The sequence below is a fragment of the Peromyscus maniculatus genome, chromosome 10, assembly GCF_049852395.1.
Source record: "Peromyscus maniculatus bairdii isolate BWxNUB_F1_BW_parent chromosome 10, HU_Pman_BW_mat_3.1, whole genome shotgun sequence".
NCBI classification, from domain to species: domain Eukaryota; kingdom Metazoa; phylum Chordata; class Mammalia; order Rodentia; family Cricetidae; genus Peromyscus; species Peromyscus maniculatus.
In genome coordinates, this window is record NC_134861.1 from 72,130,761 (window position 1) to 72,147,726 (window position 16,966).

Below are 16,966 nucleotides of genomic sequence, written 5' to 3' on the forward strand. Positions count from 1 at the left end.
TCTCAAAAAAAACCAAAAATAAATAAATATAGTAGATTTCATTACACCCACCCACCCCCACCCACCCACCCCCGAAATAGTGTCTGAGGATTTTCTGAACCAAAGCTGTGGGGCTTCCCTAGTATGCCGGTCCCCTCTCTTTAGTGGGAGATGGTAATGACAGTTTTCCATCCTCTGCACTGACTCCAATTAGTCTTTCAGAATTACTAGGGCCGAGTTGTTTGGAGGAGCACTGGGCAGCTTGCTCCGCCACTGTAAATCAAGCTGCTGTTTGTCGCTGTGACAGCCAGGATGAGTCACGGTCTTGGTCGGTCTCGGCTGGGGCCATTTCCTGAAGTCAGACAGGAGCAGCATGCCTAATGCTACCCGGGGCCCTATAATCTCTCCGACATACGGCCCTTTACTGCTGTATACAGAAGCTTCTAATGATTTAGCAAGCGATCTACACCAGGGGTTGTAGGCAATTTTACTTTTCTAGTTTACATCTAACTGCTTTATTTGCTGACCTCTTTTCAAAGAAATTCAGGCAAGACATAGGCTCTGAGGTGTTCTGTGCCTTCATCTGTTATCCCAAGAAGCACCATTTGGCCTTTGACCTAGGCGGCTATGGATGGAGAGAGGTAGAGACAGGAACCGTTGTCTGCAATCTTCCCAGGGCTAAGATCGCCTGCCCCAGCACACGGCCAGAGCTGGTGTCCTTCAGTGCAGCTCGCCAGAGGAGACAGGAAACTTCCTTGAGATGTGATGCTCCTATCTCTGAAGCTAAGCCATGCAGGTGTGCAAGTAGCTAATCCCTTCCCTCTTATTCTTCATTTTCCCATCGATCTCTTAAGAAAGGGACCTGGTCCCTTCACCTGGAGGGGAATGTAAATGTGGTCAGGCAGCTAGCTCGCAGCTTCTGGAAGGCAGGCCCCCACAGCAACATGGACTCAGTTACGCAGCACCCCTCAGAGCAACTGTCAAGGGCAGAATCCTGGGTTGGCTATTCCAGGGGCTGTTTCCTCCTTACTGGAATTGTAACCATGCCAAAAGTAAATAAACCCAAGGGTGCCTGTGCCTAACCTGGCTCGTACTGTAGAAGTTCGATCAGAACATAAACACTTCCTGGGCTCATCATGTGGGCCATGCATACCCCCGCCACCCAGCACTCAGTGCCTCTGACTGGGATAGCTGATCACATAGAAGAATTTTGCATCTTGGCCGGGGAATGTTAGGCTTTGGTCGGGTATGGAAGGTAAATGTGCAGAATGTGAAGGAAAGGCTCAGGGCTTGCTCTCTGAAATTGGGAAGCAGGGGGAAGACATCGATGCCATCTTGTGACTTTTGCTCCTGGCTTCTTCCCTCTGTAAGGTTTTCTACAAGGGTGCATCCTCCACTCGCTCATTGTTTGTGAAGTCCTGTGTTGAAAGCAACAGCTCGCACTGGAGTGAACCCTCTGACGTCCTGCTCATACATCCGTGTTTTCATAAACTTGGTTGATTGTGAGGGGAAAGGGTTGTATCATGGCTAGGATGAGTACATTCCATATAATCCAAGCTCTGTGCTGTGTAGCCCTTGTCCTCCATGGGAGTTTTACGAGGTGTGTGGCCCAAGACCTTTCTGCTCAGGGCCTGCTCTCCGTCTTATAAGCTAAGGGTTATAGTCAGGTGAGCACAGTATTCTTTTTTTTTTTTTTTTTTTTTTTTTTTTGAGGGGGAGGTTCAAGACAGGGTTTCTCTGTGTAGCTTTGCGCCTTTCCTGGATTTCGCTCTGTAGACCAGGCTGGCCTCGAACTCACAAAGATCCACCTGCCTCTGCCTCCCAAGTGCTGGGATTAAAGGCATGCGCCACCACCGCCCAGCTCACAGTATTCTTTTTTGTCGACTATTTTTTATTTATTCTTTGACAATTTCATGTGAGCAATGTATCTTGAGCCCACACACCTTCTCTCCCACTTCCCCGAGCGTCCTTGACACATCTTCCTCCCTCCTTGTATCCTTTCTCCCTTTCTTTCTTTCTTTCTTTCTTTCTTTCTTTCTTTCTTTCTTTCTTTCTTTCTTTCTTTCTTTCTTTCTTTCTTCCTTCCTCCCTCCCTCCCTCCCTCCCTCCCTCCCTCCCTCCCTCTCTTCCTTCCTTCCTTCCTTCCTTCCTTCCTTCCTTCCTTTCTTCCTTTTTTTAAATAACTCACTGAGTTCATTTAGTGCTGTCTGTCGGAATGTTGGCTGATCTCGTTGGCATGATCTTCTGTGGGTAACCATAGCTGCAGTGAGTTGATGAGTGTCATGGCCTCATCATGTCCAGAAGACAGAGTTTCATAACTCTCCTCCCCATGTTCTGGCTCTTACATTCTTTTTGCCTCTTCTTCCTCAATGTTACCTGAAACTTGGAGTTTGGAGAAACTGAGTATTCAATATAGCTCTTTGTCTAGTTAGGAATCTCTGCATTGACTACTGACTACTGCAGATGCAGAGAGAAGGTTCTCCGGTCAAGGGCAGCACTGATCTATGTGTATAAACATGTGAATATAGTTTTTGAGACCTGGTCTCATTATGTAGCCCTGGGTGACCTGGGACTTATTACGTAGACTGGACTAGTCCTGAACCACAGATATCCACCTGCTTCTGCCCTCTGAGTTTTTCCACGTGTTTCCAGCCCGTGACACGGAAAATCCCCTTGAACTCTGTGATATTTACAGGAATAGTGTAAACCTTCAAGCATAGCACATGGAGAGAGGTTGGTAGTTGGCTAGTGTTCTGATTTATGGAGGAAATAGCACCTGCTCTCACTTCACCATCTCCATTTCATGCAGGCATGTTTTGAAATACCGCTGGGAATTTACCATCAATGAAAGTGTCTAAAGGCTCCCAGATCCATTCTTGTTTCATCCTGAGTGGCTGGAGATGGGCAACAAGTTCTAACAAGTCCCACTTGGTGTGTGCAGGAACATAAAACAGGGTTTCTATTGAACAGTTCTAAAATGGTCTCCTTCCATCTCTCTCCTAATACCTGGATGCTACATAAATACTTTGAATATTGCTCTAGAGAAAGAGCCTCTGAAAAACTGGGTAGAGGGAAGAAGAGGATCCCTCTGTAGTCTGAGTCTTCTGGGATGAGTTGCCTGTGTGATCTGATGCCTGGGTCTAAGGTCAGGAAGAGGAAACCGGGGCTCTCCCACCTAGCATCGTTTCTAGAGTATAGAATAGAAATTGCTACCAGCTTCACTGACTCTCCCAACTTCCAGACATGTGTGGTGATATATTGTGTCCCCCCAATGTATTGTACACCCGAATAAAGCTTATCTGAGGATCAGAGGAAAAAGCCAGGCACTATATTAAACATAGAAGTTAGGCAGTGGTAGCACACACCTTTAATCTTAGCATTCAGGAGGCAGAGATCCATCCGAATGTCTATGAGTTCAAGGCCACGCTGGGAACAGAGCCAGGCATGGTGGCACGTGCCTTTAATCCCAGCACTAACCATAGAGGTCTGGAGGTCTGTACAGACACACAGGACATGATAGAGAGGTGGAGAGAGGAAGTGTGATGCAGAATAGAAAGGCATCTAGGTGTGGATATACAGGAAGTAGGTGTCTTTGGCTGAGGATTTCCAAGTGGTGTGAACATGACTGGCTTCTCTCTGCTTTTCTGATCTCTCAGTTTTTACCCCAGTATCTGGCTCCATGTTTTTTTATTAATAAGACCGTTTAGCAATTCGTCTTAGAGACATCATCATTTGAAAAGTGCAAAAAATACCAGGAGGGCTACAAACACAGCTCAGTGGTCCAATGCTTGCCCACTTACCCAGTGTATATGAGGTCATATGCTCCATCTCCAGCATTTCGCAAGCAAACAAGCAAACTGGATTTCTTCTAGCCCAGATAGGACGTTTATATTGACAATAAAACATGTACAAAAAGGTAAGCATAATACTTTCTTAAAGTTATACTCCTAATTAGAAGTTTTAGAGTTAAGCCCCAACCAAGCTAAGCATATTCCAAGACTCAAGTTTAATAAAACTTTCTTCTCTCTGTAATTACAAAGTGGGGGATTTTGGTCCTTAATTAAACAAGATGCTCAAAGCCAGCGTGGAGCAGCAGCTCTGATTTTGGTGGCATCAGAAACTCCATTTAATCACTTTGGTGGCTCTCAGCCCATTTTTGCTCACAATGCTTTCTCATTTTTATTTAACAAGAGTGACTGTCACTTAGACAAGGATCTGTGTGGATAGTTTCTGACTTTTGTATCTTAATGAGATGTGTGGCCACTTTTCTTAATGTTTTTCAAATATGTCTTAATTTATCCAAGCAGGAAATAAGTCTCTACCAGAATGTATGTGTGTGTGTAGTGCTCTGCACACACACAGGTAAACTGGAAACCAAAGCATCGTGAAGTAATTCTCCCCCTGCTTTGTATTGTTTCCATCTCTGGCTTATTTTAAGGAGAATGTTGGCCAAAACCCACTAGATAGATTCCCAAGTCCACTCAGTTCTCCTTAGTCTAAAAACCCATCTCTCCTCCCCGGGTTTCACACGCTTTAGCTCACCCTAACACACACACACACACACACACACACACACACACACACACACACACACACACACTGCCTTGGTCATCATCACTGCCACAGCTCACCCTAACACACACACACACACACACACACACATACACACACACACACACACACACACACACACACACACACACACACACTGCCTTGGACATCATCACTGCCACAGCTCACCCTAACACACACACACATACACACACACACACACACACACACACACACACACACACACACTGCCTTGGACATCATCACTGCCACAGCTCACCCTAACACACACACACACACACACACACACACACACACACACACACACTGCCTTGGTCATCATCCCTGCCGACAAACTCCGGACCGAGTAGAGACAAGCTCACCAGCTGCTAGTGAGAATTCTCCCCGCTGCCCCAGCAAGGCTCCGTGAACTATCTCATGAAAGGCCAGAATAATGAGTGCTTTGTGAGTTGTGGGAAGCAGTGTAGCCACCTCCTAAGGTGTGGAGCATTAACTGGCATCTGGAGTTCTGGAATTAGCGCGGTGTGCTAGTGCCGGCTCAGGGCTTGGCACGGCTGGCTTTGGGAAATCCACGCGGACAGGCCTTCGTACAGATCGGCCTTGCACACACTGGACGCAGGGGCTCTTGCAGGAGTAGCCCTGACCTGTGCGCTCCATCAGTGGGCTGAGTCTGCTGTACAGGATCGGAAATTGTAGGATTCGTGGGCAGAACGGGAGCCCAGGCACGCATTCCTGAATGTGCAAGTCAGCAAGCAGGGCAGACAAGCAAAGGCAGGACTTGAATAGCCTGAGTGAGATTGGCGTTGACTAAAGCGGCCTCTCTGTCACTGGCCCACAAGCCCAAGTGTATTTATGGCCCATCAGACTTTGCCCACAAAGGCTAAAAGGAGCGTGAGTGGTGCTATAAGCCCTGCTGTCTTAGTGTGCCTGTCCTGGATCTCGCTCTGTAGCCCAGGCTGGCCTTGAACTCACAGAGATCCGCCTGGCTCTGCCTCCCCAGTGCTGGGATTAAAGGCATGCACCACCACCGCCCGGCCTTTAGTGTATGTTTAAAGGCACGTGTTTTAGTTTCTTTTATCATCGTAGTGACAAAACCCTTATTAAAAACAGCTTAAGGAAGAAGGGGTTTGTTTTGTGTTCTAGTCGGAGGGGGCATCCATCACGGTGGGAAGAGGTGGGAACAGGAGTGGGAAGCAGCTAATCACACAGCGTTTCCAGGCAGGAAGCAGACAGAAATGAAAACTCCACTCACTCTCTCCGGTTTTTTTTTTTTCTTTTTTCTTTAGTCTAGGATCCCACCCTGTGGGGGTGGGGGGTGCTACCCACATTCAGGATGGGTCTCCTTCCAGCACTTCAGAAATATTCCCAGAGGTGTGTTTCCTAGGCAACTCCACATCCAGTCAAGTTGATGTTGATGATTAGCCATCACAGCAGGACCACACAGTTGTCCAGGTTTTGAGGGTCACACCTTAGCTACCGTCAGCCCCACTGTACCAGGGCCCAAGTGTAGCAATGGGATGACAGGGGACAGACCTTTGGGTGCTAAGACTGTGACTCTCTTCTGGAAAAATCAGTATTTCCTTTCCTAGAATAAGGACCTGGATCCTAACACAGAGAAGTAATATTATGTGACTCAGCCTCTCTGCCAATTTGCAGATTACGCTGTTGCCTTTCCCGGGTGCCAAAGTTCGTTTCTTCTGCTGAAAAAGCACAGTGCTTACAAAGCCAGTATAATCTAGAGACAAACCCGGGGTGGAGAAAGCATAACGAATATAACAGATACTGTGTGAAGTTATGAGTTACAGGGGCAGACATCGTCTAATCTCGCTCAGCTTTCGAAAGAAGCAGGTCCTAGAGGCTGGAGAGATGGCTCAGCGGTTAAGAGCACTGGCTTCTCTTCCAGAGGACCAGGGTTCAATGCCCAGCACCCACATGGCAGCCAGAACTGTCTGTAACTGTAGTTCCAGGGGCTCCAACTCCCTCACACAGACACACATGCAGACAAAACACCAATGCACATACAATAAAAATCAATAAATTGAAATAAAGAAATAGGTCCTAGAATTGAAAGAAAAATAAAGATTTCTCCTTGCTGTTAAGAGAAAGTAAACAAAGTGTAGTTTCTGCTTTACTCTTGGAGTCAGTGGTGTGAAAACTAAAACCAAACAGAAAGTACAAAACCAACCCAAAATCCCTAGCCAGATTTAGGTGACAAAAAAAAAAAAAAAAAATGAAGCATATGAAGCCCAGAAGGGACCTTGGTGAGGTCCGATGCTGTCATCAGTTTGGAATTCCTGTGGTCCCCCCGGGGGGCTTGGGCAGTGAAACATAAGCATTTTGAAGAAACCACCATCAGCCTAGATCAAGATGTCATTTCGAAAGTGATTCCCTAGAGGAGAACGATGGGCAGCCTGGAGTTTTCCTCCTTGACCTCACATGGACCAGTGGTCGCTCGTCAATGAGGTCTCTTTCCATCCAGGGGATGGGTGGGTGTTGAGATCACCAACCTTTCAAATCTCAGGCTTGGGGTCTCCTCTCCCACCAGTTTCTGAGGCACAGATCGATGGGAAACGTCTACAGAACAGATAGTGCTTGCATGTTCTTTGTGTCCCTGGAGCCAGTCAGTGCTAGAGAAAAATCTCCTACTGGAAAAGCTGTTGTGATAGCTAGTGAATGTCTGATTAGGCGTTTTGTTTCCAGTCTTGAGAACCTGCTTCACTGGAAGTCTCATCGAGTTCTGAGAGGATAAATGCCTCCACTCGGAACACTGAACCCAGAATTCCTCTACTGAAGTTGAGACTGTGTCATCCAGCCACTTGGGCTCCTCATGCCTCTCAGTCAACAGGCAGAGAAGAGGTTACTGTAATGATTACTGTGTGGAGGCTGAGTTGCTGCTCCTAAATGGTGGGATGAGGAAGAGTTCATAGAATAGAGGTTCTCCTTCAGGACAACCTCTTTTGTACTCCCAGTCTTGTGATCAAAGGCGGTAGAAAAACCAAGACAGCCCAGTTCAAGATGACCAATGGTTTCTCAGGAATGCAGGTGTGGGCCATCTCGACAAACAGAGACCCAAGACCAGCTGAGGTCCCAGCCAAAGGCAAAGGGAGTATATGGTGCTAATTAGTACAAAAAGAAGTATGTGTGAATATATGGATGCTGGGGAGTGTCTCAGTTAGGACTTCTAGTGCTGTGAAGAGATGCCGTGACCAACTCTTATAAAGGAAAACATTTCATTGGGGTGGCTTACAGTTTCAGAGGTTTAGTCCATTATCATCATGACGGGACATGGCAGCATGCAGGCAGACATGGTGCAGGAGAAGGAGTCAGGAGTTCTACATCTGGATCAGAAAGCTGCAGGAAGAGAGGGAGACGCTGGGCTTGGCTTGAGCATTTTAAACCTCAAAGAGCACCCCCAGTGACACACTTTCTCCAACAAGACCACACCTCCTAATAGCGCCACTCCCTAGTGACCAAGCATTCAAATATATGAGTCTATGAGGCCATTCTATTCAGACCACCACAGGGAGTGTGCTGCTGTGTATGCATGCATGTGGAGGGCAGATGTAAACCCCAGATGTTGTTACTCAGGAACCGTCACCTTGCTTTAAAAAGGCAGGGTCTCTCACTGGGGGCTGGGTCTTGTTAATTAAGCCAGGTTGACTGGCCATTGAACTTCTTCCTGTCTCCACCTACCAAGCTCTGGGAGTGCAAGCTTGGGCCACTAAGATCCAGCTTTTTATGTAAGCGCCGGGAATTGAACTCGGGTCCTCAGGCTCATACAGCAAGCACTTTAGCAACTGAGCCGCTCCCCAGCCTCTTCCTTCTTTTTTGCAGTACTGTGGATTGAACTTTGGGCCTTGTGCATGCTAGGAAAATGTTTTACCACTGAGATACAGCCCTTAAAAAAATCCTTTCTTTCGTTAGGGGGGATGCATGCATGTGGAGGTCAGAGGACAATTTGCAGGAGTCAATTCTCCCTTTCCATCACGTGGGTCCCATGGATCAAACTCTGGTCTTGGTGACAATCACCTTTACCTACTGAGCCATCTTGTTGATCCACCTACTAGCCTTTTAACTTTTTACTTGGAGACAAGATTTTGCTAAGTTGCTCAGGATGACCTTAAACTTGTGCTACTTTTTGCTTCAGCTACCTGAATAGCTAGTATTAGAGGTCTGCAACAGCTGCCCTGTCTTCTCTGTCTCATCCCTGAAGATGATGATGATAATGATGATAATGGGGATGTTGATAATGATGATGATGATAGTGACAATGGTGTTGATGATGCTGATGCTGATGATGATGATGATGTTGATAATGGTATTGTTGATGAAGAGGATGTTGTTGATAATGGATGATGATGTTGTTGATGATAATGATGATGTTGATGATGATGTTGTTGATAATGATGATGATATTTTTGATGATGATGATGATGATGATGATGATGAAGTTGGAATTTAAGTTACAAGGTATCAAAGGAGGCATCAGAGCACCCAAGGGCTTGGCATCTTGGTGGGGGGAGGATAAAATGTTTTCAGATGTGGGTAGGATATCACATATAGGTTAGTGAGCATATTGCCTTTATTTTGAGATGCAGTTTTATTTTAGGACATGAATATGGATGCCAAATTGAAAGGGGTGGAGCCTGATGATCATTTTGATGTGTCAACTAGGCCAATCTATTGTCATTGGTTATTTAATGTTGCTTACCTGAGCTGTGGACAGCAGCTTCAGCCCGTGTCTGTGAATTGCATCCTGTCTTCTCTGATGGTTTCAGACCTGCTTAGTCAGGGTTGAGCTAGTTCTCTTCACACATCACATACAGAGATATGCATCTGCCTCTCTGTTTTCTGCTGGTTTTATTCTCTGACCGAAGCCTTTCTTTGCAGATGTTGCCTTATCCATCAATTTGGCCAGCTGAGCCCAGAGCGTATCCTGTAAGCGTGTAGTGTGCAATGTCTAGTGGCATTCATGTGCTGCCTTTGTATAGAGATGGCAGTCAGCTGCTCTGCCATTAACCTCCGTTCACAGTCGATCACTGACTCACAAACACTCTCTAAAACTCAAATAGCAGAAACTGGCAGTGAGGGAAACCGCCACCCACACACCTTCTACTATGTGGGAGAGATGTGTCCAAACACCGAGGCTTCACATTAGGAATCCTTTCTGCCTCTGTTACTATTTCTAAGTATCTGATTTCCCTTGTGAATAGTGAAACATATGTAAAGGGGCATTCTGACACGCCAAGAAAAAAAACACTAGAAATATTAAAACTTGATGTGGTTTTGAGGGATGAACAAGGCAAAGAACAGAAACAGCTGCCATTTTGGTCAGCAGGCCCTCGCCTAGGCCTGGGTAAGCACAAGCCATTTCATGAGATTACATTAAACATAGAGTTGTTCTACAGCAGTACAGGTTACTGAAACAAAAATCAAGGTCGTAAGGAGAAACCCTGAGTCCCAGGGTTTACACCTGTAGCCCCAGCACTCAGGAGGTGGAGGCAGAGGAAGTTTTCTGCACTCACCTAGTGTGTCTTGTGGGTGAGATTGCATCCATCAAAGAGGGTGGAACAAATTTACATTTTTTTCAAAGCAAGTGATACTGCAGGACTGATCAACGGCATAAAGGAATCCCTGCCTTTATGCTTCCAGTGTGCCAGAGGCCTTTGTAAAGCTGATGCAAGTCCATGAATATGAATGTCTTCCAAAAATATCGTGTTTGGTTATACAGCACTATCTTGAAGCATCTAAATTTACCTCTCTGTGACTGGGGAAAACTGATCTCTAAAACATGGGCTCTAAAAGGGTAGGAACAGATGATCTATATTATTGAGCATCGGGCACTATGCTGGGTTCTGGGGGTGCAGAGAAGTGGTGGCATTCCCTGTTGTCCCTGGTCTCTCATTTGTTCTGGAGACCCCTGTCCTGTTCTGAGGGGATCCCGATACTGTCCTTCCATCTTCCCAACATGGCACCAAGTACCTTCCCCGCTCTCCCTAGAAAAAGAGAAGATGCCCGTCTTTCCTCTCGGGACCTGACAAGCTGGGTCTTCAGCCCACCACTCCCTGAGAGTAGAGCCCTAGTCCCTGAGCTGCTACCTCATGGCCTCTGTGATGCAGAGTCCCAGTGACATGCTGCCTAAAATATGCCTTGTGCCTAAAATATCCCGGGACTGTGGGGCCTGATACAAAGGTGATGGCCATGGAGTGTCTGTGCATCACCGGGTATGTTCACTTTTCTTTTCAAACTTGCAAGTTCCATCTCCAAAAACTGTTCCAATGGCCCCAGGGTAAGAAAAATCCCCCCAATTAGTAGAATCATGGAATTCAGATACCATATCTTAAAGTATCTATTTATATGGCAATATTTGCAGAAGCTTACATAAAACATTAGATTTATTTAACCAGTGAAGTCCATAATATTTCTGTTAACTCTCCTGTTTACAAGTGTGCATGGAGTGTGCTTTGGAGTTTAGAAGAAAGAAGGGTGTGTGTGTGTGTGTGTGTGTGTGTGTGTGTGTGTGTGTGTAATGTAAGAGTTCTCAAAGAAACTAAAAGACATAATGAAGTCTACCCATAGCTCAGTGGTAGACTATTTGCCTAGCATTGCAGATGATTGGGAGAGGGGTGTGAGAGGTAGAAGTGGGAAAGGGAGGAAGAAGGGAAGATTGATGAGGACTGTTTATCAAAGTGAGTTCAGAGGAACCCACGGGAAGTAGTGCCTGTCATCCTAGCACTTTGGAGGCAGAGGCAGGAGGATCATCACAAGTTTGAGGCTGACCTGGGTTACACAGTAAAACTCTGTTAAGAAATGGGAGGATGAGCCCGGCGGTGGTGGCGCACGCCTTTAATCCCAGCACTTGGGAGGCAGAGGCAGGCGGATCTCTGTGAGTTTGAGGCCAGCCTGGGCTACAGAGTGAGTTCCAGGAAAGGCGCAAAGCTACACAGAGAACCCCCGTCTTGAGAAAACAAACCAAAAAAAAAAAAAATGGGAAAGGAGCAGGAGAAAGAGGAGGAGGAGCAGGAGGAACAGGAGGAACAGGAAAAGGAACAAGAGGAGGAGGAGGAACAGAAGGAACAGGAGGAGGAGCAGGAGGAGGAAGAGGAGGAGGAGCAGGAGGAGGAAGAGGAGGAGGAAAAGGATAAGGAGCAAGAGGAGGAGGAGGAAGAGGAGGAGAAGGAAGAGGAGATGGAAGAAGAGGAGGAGGAGCAGGAGGAGGAAGAGCGGGAGCAGGAAGAGGGGAGCAGGAGCAGGAAGAGGGGAGCAGGAGGAGGAGTCAAGTCTCTTTAACCAAGCCTGACTTCGGGATAAGCTTCCAGATAAGCACTGCGTAGTCCCTGCTCTGGGAGAGAAGCGGTGATCGCTCCACAGAAACGTGTGTTCCGTCTTTTTTTACCTGGATTCTCAGATGTTCTGGCCTTACAAACCTGGTGTCAATCCTGAGAACCTCAGATTAACACATTTATGACGATGCTTAAACTGAATTGTGACATCCATTTCTCAGTTGGAGGCATAACCTAGAACTCAGTGCAAAGAACTTAGATGCTTTAATAATTTTAGGACTAGAAATGAACATAGAATTTTACCCATATGGAAAATGGAAAAGCAATCCTATTTGTTTGACTTTCCTGGTGATTTTTAATTTTTAGGATTATCTATATAAACTAGGGGTTATGAGATGCAGGCTTCTGGTGGTATATGATTATGTCCATGAAATAATGGATAATGAATACTTCCTTAAATGAAAAAAACCCAATAGTGATTATTGGATAGTGAAAATAAATTAATTTAATTCAGTACTTTGATAATGAAAATCACTGTGATCCTAAAGCAGTGGGTATGCATCTATAGGTTCTTTCATGCGGAAAATGATAGAAAATTGCCAAAATATTAAGAAAATGTGGCACCCTACTGCTCACTATGAATTCAATCTTAAAGCTCAAGATGGTGAGTATGTGGAGAGGCTGGAAGTAGATGCTGGTGAAAGATGAGACTGAGAAATGGACCAAATACTCTTGCGTTTGGGGCCCCCACATTTAATCCTTAGCTGTGTCTGTAGCAGTGAATACACAAAGTGATTAGTAACTACAATTCTCCTTCCTCTTTTCCCAGTTGTCCCATCTACCTAAGAACAGTAAGGTTTGTGCTGTACAGTCCTCAGATGTCATCGCAAACATCGGCGTTGGAGAACTGTTGCTAAGCTCTGCTCTTGAGGCGGTGTACCGGGGACGTCTCGTGTTAGCTTTGCAGGAGTGTGCCGTGTTCTGCTGTATTGTTACAACTTTGTTCTTTCATGCCCCATCTGTACCATGAAAAATACCAACAATACTAACAATAGCAATTGCTACTTGCCAACAAAATAGCGGCTGTGCCCTTAAGCCAGTTGAGACTGTGGAGTCAACTTCCAATGTTCCTCGGGAGTCCTAGGTTTATTTAGTGGATGTTTATAGACATGTGTCCAGATGGATAGGAATAGTCCTTGTGGCAGGGAATTGCAACTGTTTCATAACTAGCTTTTGGGAGGAGTGTGGGTAGGAAGTCTTATATTTGAAAATACAAATGGGGGGGTGAATCAAATAAATAATATATAATGCCTGTTATGATTTAAAGAGTTTATACTCTATACCCACTATCACAACTGCCTAAACATGAGCTGAGCAAGGACAACAGCAATAGACACTTACAATAGACAACAATAGGCATGTTAACGTGGTTGGGGAACGCACAGGGCCTCAACCCTATACAAAGAACTGTAAGCAACTAAGGAATGCTGAGTGGGAGAAATAGTCTTCCCCAGGAAAGAGTTCTCCCATACCAAATGGTTCACCCTGAAAATACACATGCAAGTAACGTTATACTGACTAAGCAGGTTCTGTTTATGTATGTATTCACAATGGATACATACATATGAATACATACATATGAATACATACATAAATATATGTAATAGGAATTAATGAAAAAGAGACTGAATTTAAAAGAGAGCAAGAGGGATAAATGGGAGGGCCTGTAGGGAGGAAAGAGTATGGGGACATGATGTAATCATATTTTAATCTCAAAAATAAAAGAAATGATTTTAAAAAGAGTACATACGCTACTCATGTCACTTTATGTTTTACTGTCTGAATGTAGGATAGACCTAAGTGTCATGACTAAATCTTTTCAAAAATTAATCTTAGAAGATTAACAAATATAATAGTAAAATAATTATAAGACGAACTTCTAAACTTAATACGTGAAGATATTTCTGATAGGAAGCATAGCATAAACTTTGGAAATGAGAATAGGGAGTTACTTTTTCCAACTGAGATGTCCTCACACACCAAGGAGGCAGGAGCTTGGGTGTCCTGCATCCTCCTCTAAAGAGAAGTGGTTGTTGTTAGGACTTGAGGTCTTTCTTTCTCCTTCTCAGAAGGGCTTACAGCCCAGTGGAGTTCTAGTTGACCGTTCCTTTCCCTCCATGATAATCACCTAAGGCGTTGCTGAAGCGGCATTCCAGATCCAGAGAAGTGCGCTGCCTGACGCTTGGACTTTGACAGGTCTTCCTCGGTGACACCTGCACGTGTACCCTTGATAAACTGTGGTTTATCCTTTAAGGTGTAGCACAAAGCAACAGTGCCTGTGTTCCAGGACTCCCTCAGTGGATTGTCCTGTGGGAGCATCCTGCAGGAAACCCTCGCAGGGCTCCAGGTCAAGGTTACTGTGCTCCAGCGTCCTCTCCAGGCTGCCGTTTGTATACCCTTGCTTGTGTGTTCTATGCTCTGATCACTTCCTCAACAGTGTAATCAGAACAGCAAATGCTTCCCCTGGGGGCTTTCAGAACAATAAGCTGATGTCAAGGACCTCTGGCTGATCAAGTTAACCTGGCGCTTTCCTGGGCAAGTCACTTGTCCAAAGACTGTGTTTTGACTCACTTCTCAGTGTAAGCAACTCCCTGTGTTCCATCTCACTTGAACATCATTAGATCCACCTTGACACTCCATCATGATATGATTGTCCCTTATTTATAAGTTCTAAGCATAATCTGCACTTTTCTGCTTTGCTTGGAGAACTAGACTGTGGGCCCATGCTGAGGACAGGATATCCTAACTGGTGCTTTTGATTTGGGATAGTATCTCTTGGGGTGTATCTGATAGAAAAATCTGAGCTTAGAGATGTGTGTGTGTGTGTGTGTGTGTGTGTGTGTGTGTGTGTGTGTGTGTGTTATAAAAAGATAAAGCAAGAATTATGCCTTAAGGGAAAATGGAATATATTATAATTACTCACCATTTACTGTGATGCGGCCCAACCTAGAAACCAGCTGTGACTTACCTGTCTTCAGCCTTGACATCCACTAGCGTCCTCAATGTCTACCTGAAGCTTCAAATTTGGGGGGATTTTACTCATGAGAGCAAAGCGGGTGTCAAGATTATCTCTATCTCATCCGTTCCTGTATACACTGAAGACATAGAAATGCCTGAAATCAGATCTTCATAACCTTTTCCTGACCTTGTATTTTTTGAGACAGAGTCTCGCTGTGTAGCCCTGGCTGGCCTGGAACTCACTGTGTACATCAGTCTGGCTTCAGATTCACATGGACACTCTTTCTTCCCTCTACATCCCAAATGCTGAGAGCAAAGGAATGTGCCATCACTTTACCGTTTTAAAATACGATCTATGTGTTGTAAATTTCCCTCGTCTTACAAATCACGTGTAACCCTTTTTAAGGACAAAATGCCCAGCACACTGTGGACCAAGACCTCTGATCGGTTATAATCCTTTCAAGTGTGTCTCATTTCAGGGCCCACTGAAGTTGAGGTCTGTTTGCCTCCTTGGCACCTTGGCTCGCAGTATGGAGTGAAATGGTTTGAACCACTGCTTACTCAGCTCGGTTTCATTTTTGCCCAGGCTGTCTAGGAACACAGCTATACAGTCCAGGCTGATCTTGAATTCCAAGGAACACTCAGCTTCACCATTGTTATGAAGTCTCAGTAAGGCCACAGCCGAGGCTCATCAGGAAAAATGCAGGGCTGGCTTATTACTTCACTGATCTGCCTGTCACACCCAGGCCCCCTATAGGAGGTTATGGCCGCAGTGTTCTGGGGACTCTGTTAGCTTATGTGTTTCCTGTGGGTATTTTCAATATGCATGGTGATCTTCTATGGTCCCTTCTCCTTAGAACCGCTCACTCTCACTCTAAGAATATGTTCCCTGGATCCCAAGCGAGTTGTTTCATATCTGCTTCTCTGGTCCCACATGCACAGACGGGGAACACTAATAATGTCTAGTAATGCCACAGAGCCGTTGTGGATACCGATCTTTCTAGGAGGTCCTTGGAACAGCGGCAGAGAAGTGGATAGAAACAGTTTCAAAGATGGTCGTCAGACTACCCCATAAGTGACTCTGAGGTTCTCAAGTCAACATGATAAACGGGGCTTTCCTGGTAGAGCAGGGTTTACACTTTCTGTACCGTAGTGAGGTGAAGGAATTTGTGCCCAAAGGAACGGAGAGGAAGGTACTGCCGAAAATATCTTCAGCAAAGTTTGGCAGCAAGCCTCGGTCCCTAGTAGATGCGGTAAATATATGGGGAGAGCTTTATAGCAATTGCTCGGGGTCTCTTCATATGAGAATTTAAAGGAGACATGACGGATAAGCTGGGACTATGTGGTCATGGGTGGCAATGGGGCAAAGTTTGTGCCAAGAGTTAACCATTACCCTCTGTATGTGACAAGGTTAAAACTCTGTATGTGATTGAGGTTTTATAGTATATACTTTTTAAGTCCCTATATGGTTTGGAGGCTTTTCTCAGCTTCTCCCAGAGAATGACCCTGACCATCAGCTTTGTTAAAGAAAGGAGGCCCCGCCCTCGGGTGGCATGTGTGTGGGTGCCCCAATGAATGGCCTTGCAGCCTGCAGCCTCTTCTAGATCTTCTAGAAGCCTGAGGGTCAAAAGGTGCACCATGCCTGTGGCTTATGCTCTGCCTCACGGTGCACCTTGGCACCTGGGCGGCCCTGACGTTCTCCGGCTGCGGGCTCTGTCTGTGGCTGCCCTTTGCCCTGGCTCTCTTGGCCAGGGGTGGCTGAGTGGTAATTTGTTCCCAGGTTCAGAGGCACAGCCCTATCAAACTGCAGCTGTGTGTTTATCTCGTAATTCACAGACAAGAAGAAGGGAGGCAAATTCCAGCCTTTTAAGAAGTTGTTTGGCAAAAAGAAAAAGAAGAACACCCTGTTGTCCGGGGAGGAGGAATCGGCCCGGAGGCAGAGTCGCGCTCCCCAGAGTGCCAGCAATGGGACCTTCTCTTCGGATGAGGAAACCCTGGAGAGCAATCTGAGGTAAGAACGTGCCCTTTCCTTGTACATCTCTGGCAGAGTCCCGGGGTGAGGAAGGAGATCCCTGGAGGATCGGTATGGGGTTTGGTTTGGGAGGGCAAGGGAC

At 45.8% G+C, this 16,966-nt stretch overlaps 1 protein-coding gene across 3 annotated transcripts in view; it reads left to right on the forward strand.

The window, feature by feature from the left end:
* Positions 1–16,966, forward strand: part of Cracd (capping protein inhibiting regulator of actin dynamics) — a 122,913-nt gene that overhangs the window by 50,884 nt on the left and 55,063 nt on the right. For all 3 annotated transcript variants that reach the window (XM_042257546.2, XM_042257542.2, XM_042257545.2), the window contains exon 2: positions 16,689–16,863. The gene's annotated coding sequence lies outside the window, so the exon portion shown is untranslated. The remainder of the gene's footprint in view (positions 1–16,688; positions 16,864–16,966) is intronic.